Here is a 5834-nt window from a genome sequence, read left to right on the forward strand (position 1 = left end):
TTCACGAATATTTCAGTGTATATCTATAAAATATGAAAATAATTTCATTGTGAGGCTTGAATTATTAACAATAGTTAATACAATCAAATACCTCACATAAATTTTCCTGTCTCCTTCCTTCTCCTTCCTTCCTTCCTTCCTTCCTTCCTTCCTTCCTTCCTTCCTTCCTTCCTTCCTTCCTTCCTTCCTTCCTACAGCTGGGGCAAAATAACAAGGACCTAAATGGCTCCATATTGCACTTGGTTGATATGTTTTTTAAGTCTCTCTGAATCCATAGATTCCACCCTTTTCTTTTATTTTCTTTCTTTTTTAATTAATTTATTTATTGGTGCTGTAACTTCTGGGTCAAGGTCATGCCCTGCCCTTGGTTTTTAGTGGAAGTTGACTGGAGAAAATAAATATCTTTTTATTGCATTAGATTAGTGGCATGTCCATTTCAGGTGCCATTTTATTTTATTTTATTATTATTTTTTTAAATTTTCTTTTTATTTTATTTTACATCTTTGTTTAAGTAGGCAATGCCTACATGGTAAAATACTCAAGTAGTACAAAAAGCATAGAGAAAAGTACATTCCTTTTATTCCTAACTCCCAGAACTTCTCCCTACACACCCTCTGAATTAAGCCCCCCCCCCCCCGCCCCCCGCCCCCGGCTGTCACTGTAACCAGTTGTTTTCTTTTAAGGGAGCAGATTTCTGATTTATTTCATGAAAATAGCTTAGAAAAGCAGTGTTGTCAGCAGGTGGGGATGTAGCTCAGTGGTAGAGCGCATGCTTAGCATGCATGAGGTCCTGGGTTCGATCCCCAGCATCTCCACTCTATTATGCCAATGCTTGGGGAAATATCTTTCTTCTCTGTTACAGCTACAGCACATTACTGTAGAATCTGCAAATTAATCATCTTGCCTCCGAGTACTTACGTTTTTTTTCTGTTATTCAGGTGCCATTTTAATAACTGGTCTGATCATGTGCTGGACTCTGAGATGCCCAGGCCTGTGCTCTGAGGTGATAAGGTGAGATGCAGTGACGGAATGGATAGTGAGATTGAAAATAGGAAAAAAAAAAAAAAAGGATGAATTTGACTACATGGCCTTGGAGAAAACAGTTGACTTTTCTCTATTATCAAAAATTATCAGAGACGCCTGGGTAACTCAGTCGGTTAAGTGTCCCTCTCTTGATTTCAGCTCAGGTCATGATATCAGGGTAGCGAGATCAAGCCCTGTATTGGGCTCCATGCTGCGTGTGGAGTTTGCTTAGGATTCTCTCTCTCTTCCTCTCCTTCTGTTCCTCCCCCCTCCCTCCCTGCTTGCTCATGTGCTTTCTCTGTCTCTCAAAAAAAAAAATTATCAGGTATCAAATGTTGATAATACTAACATTATCAGAATACCACTAACAAAACTTCTTGACAGATCTTGGCCTTGTCCCCAGAGAGCTTACATCTCAGAGGTCATAAAACAGTCTAATTTAACTATTAATAGGCAGTAAAAAATAATATGCTAATTGCATAAAATATTTTCAAATACAAAATTTAAGTGGTTATACTATAATTAGTGGGCAGGAATGTTCACGGATCAGCTATTAACACTCTAATTTAAATCTTAATATAAAAAGTGTGTTTTGATGGTTCCAAAATGTAACCAGAGCTTGTAATCATTGTTACCTGCATTAATATATTTACACACATTTTAAGAACAAGTCACAAATACTGTATGTTTTGAGAATTATTAGTGATCCTTTCAGATTGTTAGTGCCTGATAACAGTAGCATGCTGAATGGTTATGCTATTTGTCTCTCAAATACTTAAAAAAACTGCACACGCATATATCAGTTTTAATTGTATGTAACGATCTTTCGTTGCACACTGTTAATGTACGTTTTCCTCAAGCTCTAAGGGCTATCTTATACTCTCAGCCAATGTGAGCTAGCTCATATTTTTCTCTGTTTTATTTATGTGACCATGAGTAGTGCAATGCTCTTGGCTTATGAGTGCCCTACTACTCCATATAGATGATGTGGTTTTCTAGCTGATGTTAAGAGCTGTTTACTAGACAGTGACCTTCTTTCTACAATTTATTTTGTGTTCTCATGAACATTTTTTACCTATAAAGGCTGGAAAAGCTGTGTAAATGGTAGAAGTAAACTTGCCCCAGAGGAACAAGATGTCATCATGCACATTGGATAGAATGTAATGACCAAAACAGAAATTAGGGACTACTGGAAATCCTTATGGAGGTCATAACAGACATCACTGCAACCTAGAGGGGTTAGGTCACATTTGGACAGGCACTTGGAGAAATTTGTGGCAAGAGGCATGATGTGATTCCAGGGAACTTGGGTCAGTCAATCTTTGCTAATGGTCCACCCCAGGAATGCATCTGTGCACGGGAGGAAGTAAATACCATTGTGGGTCTGGGACTGGAGCTGGGCCAGGGGACAGCTTGGCACAGCCCAATGCCCATTCTGGCGTCTTCCACTTAATCTTTATAAAGAAGGAAACAGTGTTTACAGACTAGAATTGAGTGACAACAGTTCCCCCTCCCCAATAAGAAGAGCTGAGAGAGATGATTTTACAGTATTTCCTTTCATCAAAGTAACACAGGCTTGTCTCTCGCTTCCTGACACAGAAAATTGCATTTTGTCACCCATTTGTCAGTTCTTAGAGATTTTAAGATAATTAAAGAACATTATAGCAGGTGACAGCTGTTGCTGAATGCCGTGTTGCTAGTTCTTCTGCTTGTTGGATGCCCATGAATCTCGGATGATGATAGCTTGGTGCTCCAGGTTTAATTAGCTGGTTGTTTTGAATCTGTCTGGGCTCTCAGGTGTGGGGTTAGCAGGCTTGCAGCTTGTAGAATTTGAGCTGTGCTCATCACTGACTGGAGGACCTGGGTCTGACCTACTCATAGAAGGGCCTTGGCCTTTATCAGACAAGGACACCAAAAGGATAAGGATACAGCTTTCTAGGTGAAGCTACAGAGATCAAATGCTGGTTGGTTTCCTATTGTTCTTGCCCCAAAGCATGCATTTTTGTTTTGTTTTTGTTTTTGTTTTTGTTTTTGTTTTGGTGGGCAGCCAAGCAAGGTTTATTGAGCGATAGCAAGGTCACAGTACAAAGCTCCCGAAGAGGGAGGGGACCCAAGATGTTTGCCATGGGAGTTTCTAAGTCTAGGGGTTTTTATGGGCTTGTGGGTAGGCTGTTTTAATCTGATCAACCCTTCCTGTGCCTGTCATACAATCAGGTTTTTGTCACCTATCTATCACATGGGAAAGGGTGGAGGGTTCTTTCCAGGGTGGTGCAAAATCCTTTTAAGGGTGGTTTCCTCTTAGGGTGGGGGGCCCCTCGTCCCTGCCTGCCTTCCTTCCAACTATCCTTTATCATTCCCCCCACTGAAGAGGTAACCCTAACTGCTGTTAGGGAAGAAAGGTGATGACTGATCTTAGCTACTTCCTGCTGGTCAGGGGCACTGGATGGGGTGGCAGTCAGGGTTCCTCTCATCCCCATCTGTCAAGGGGTTCCCTGTGATGTCTGGTTTGACCTCCATGTGAGGTGCCATTGGAACCACCATTTAGAGTTTGATGACCTTTATTCTGGAAGATATAAAGCAGGTTAGGGCATTTAGGAGGCAAGGCCCAAAGCACAATGCAAGACCCAGGGGTCCTGCAAGAGATAGAGGCTGTTCTAGTGAACTTCCCACATACTGTGAGGAGAGGGTGGGTGAAAGGAATGCAATAAGGATTATGATTTTGATGGGATATAGGGAAGGTAACATTTAAGAAGACTTCTCTCTGTCTTGTTGCTTCAAGACTAGTTTGAGGTCCTCTCTGGGTTCACAAAGGGATTTCAGATCCTTGTTGGGCCCCATTGGGGACCAGGGTTTGACTCGGGAATGGCGGATCCAGTCAAAGCATGCTTTTGATTTTGAGATTTATTTTCTGATTAAAATCTCTTTAAAAGCCAACCCTTCTATTATACAACATGGCAGTCTTATCCCATTTGATTTTATTTCTAAGTTAGTTTACTGAAAATTCCCTGACATGCAGGATCTAAATGGTCTCTGCTCTGGCTTTCAGTAGGATAGAATATTTCCTTTCTTTTCCTGGAGGATTTGAATGCTATCACACTATATCAGAGAAACCACGAGTCCTGTTGGAAGCTCCATGCTTCCTTTCTTTATAATGCTCCCTAGGTGAGACTGAGGTTCTATATGTTTTAACAATTCGTTTTTAAAAAACCATCTATTTAAAAAAAAACCACATGAGTTTAAGTCTGTGTCTCCAAATTATATTTGTTTTTAAACTAATCTTAAAACACTAAAGGGGTTTCAGGAATAATTAGAAAAAAATCATTCTTAACTTAAACACAATAAGATCATTCCCAACAATATATTCTAAATCATTAAAATTAATAAAGTCGAAGTACATCAATTGCTATTTTAGAACCAAAGTAAAAGCCTTCTGCTTACGGAAATTCCTTAGAGTTCTTTTGACCAAGCACATTCTTTCAGACCTTTTTGTACACAGTGTTATGCCCTGAAATTCTTTCTCCTTTTTGTACATGGGTCAAACTCCCGCTCATTTTTCAGGTGGTGGCACGGAGGTCACCTCTTCTTTGAAGACTTTTCTGAATCTACCTAGCACAGCATGGCCCCTCTTCTTTGTGTTCTCTGTCCTCTGCTCTTTGCATGCACGTTCATTGAGAATGGAAACCATCTCTGCAGCTCACCGTCTCTGCTAACATGACTTCATCATTCCATTGTCTTCGACATAACTTCAGTATTTCAGGAGACTCTTTCCCAGGAAGATAAAACTTGTAACTAACGTTTTCATTCCAAGGACTTCCAGATAGTTCTAGCAGCTCATTAATTGAAAGAATCTGTGGACAGTTTACGCCTAGACCCTGAACTCCTCACCTCAGCAGTCTCGCATGGCTGTGCCCACTGGTCTAAGCCATTACATCGTGATTCCTACTCAGTAGTCATCAAGCCTCCGCACTGAAACACCAGCCTTAAGCAGACTTCACAATCTCAGTAAACATCCTGACTTTGTCCCTCCTTCTCTAGGACATTACTAAGACTCTGTTGATCTAGTGTTCTCCGTTACCATGGTAAGCAATTAATGGTGCTTTGTTTTATCAATAGATGCTTCGGTGATAGGTTGGGGAATCGGCATTTGATAACATCCTTGCCCAAGTTACTCTGTCATGTACTTCATCGTGGCTCTCTCTTTTCAGTTTATCACGAACTCGACACCCCTCTGCCCATCCTGGAGTCTTATGTTTAATACAGAGCATGAGAAAGAAATAAGCACCTTTTGACTTAGTGAAATGGAGAGTTGATGTCTTGACGCACAAAAAAACCTCTTTCTTGACTAGACTCAACCTTTACTGGTATTTTTCCAAGCCTTCCCAAGCCTGAATTTTCATGATCTCCATGTTCTGGCCTCAGTCCCTCCATCTAACTGTATTTCCTGCACATTCTTCACCCCAAAGAGCCATTCTCCTTGTTGGTCCATTCTCTTATGCACCTGTGGGAACTCATGTATTCTGTTCCCTGTGCTAGGAATACTTTCCCCCTTACCTGATGCTAAACCTTGCCCAAAATTTAAGGCTGAATAGTTCCAAATTATCTATGTACTCTTTTCCAACTTCTTCATTAAATTCTATTCTCTTTTCTTTTAATTTTTATAGTACTTACTATTTTTTGCACTATTCTTCCATGACTAATATTTATTCAAGTTATTTCTGATACCTTGAATTCAGGCACAAGAGCCTATCTTCATCTATTCACTTATTTATATAACTAAAGTTTTAGAAACTCATCTTAGTAATGTACTGTGA

At 40.2% G+C, this 5834-nt stretch overlaps 1 non-coding gene across 1 annotated transcript; it reads left to right on the forward strand.

Annotated features, from left to right (window-relative positions):
• Positions 1-743: 743 nt before the first annotated feature.
• TRNAA-AGC (transfer RNA alanine (anticodon AGC)) lies at positions 744-815 on the forward strand. The gene has a single exon. It is a non-coding gene; the product is annotated as a tRNA-Ala (tRNA).
• Positions 816-5834: the final 5019 nt, after the last annotated feature.

The sequence above is a fragment of the Ursus americanus genome, chromosome 21, assembly GCF_024610735.1.
Source record: "Ursus americanus isolate L20-20 chromosome 21, mUrsAme1.1.p, whole genome shotgun sequence".
Lineage (NCBI taxonomy): Eukaryota > Metazoa > Chordata > Mammalia > Carnivora > Ursidae > Ursus > Ursus americanus.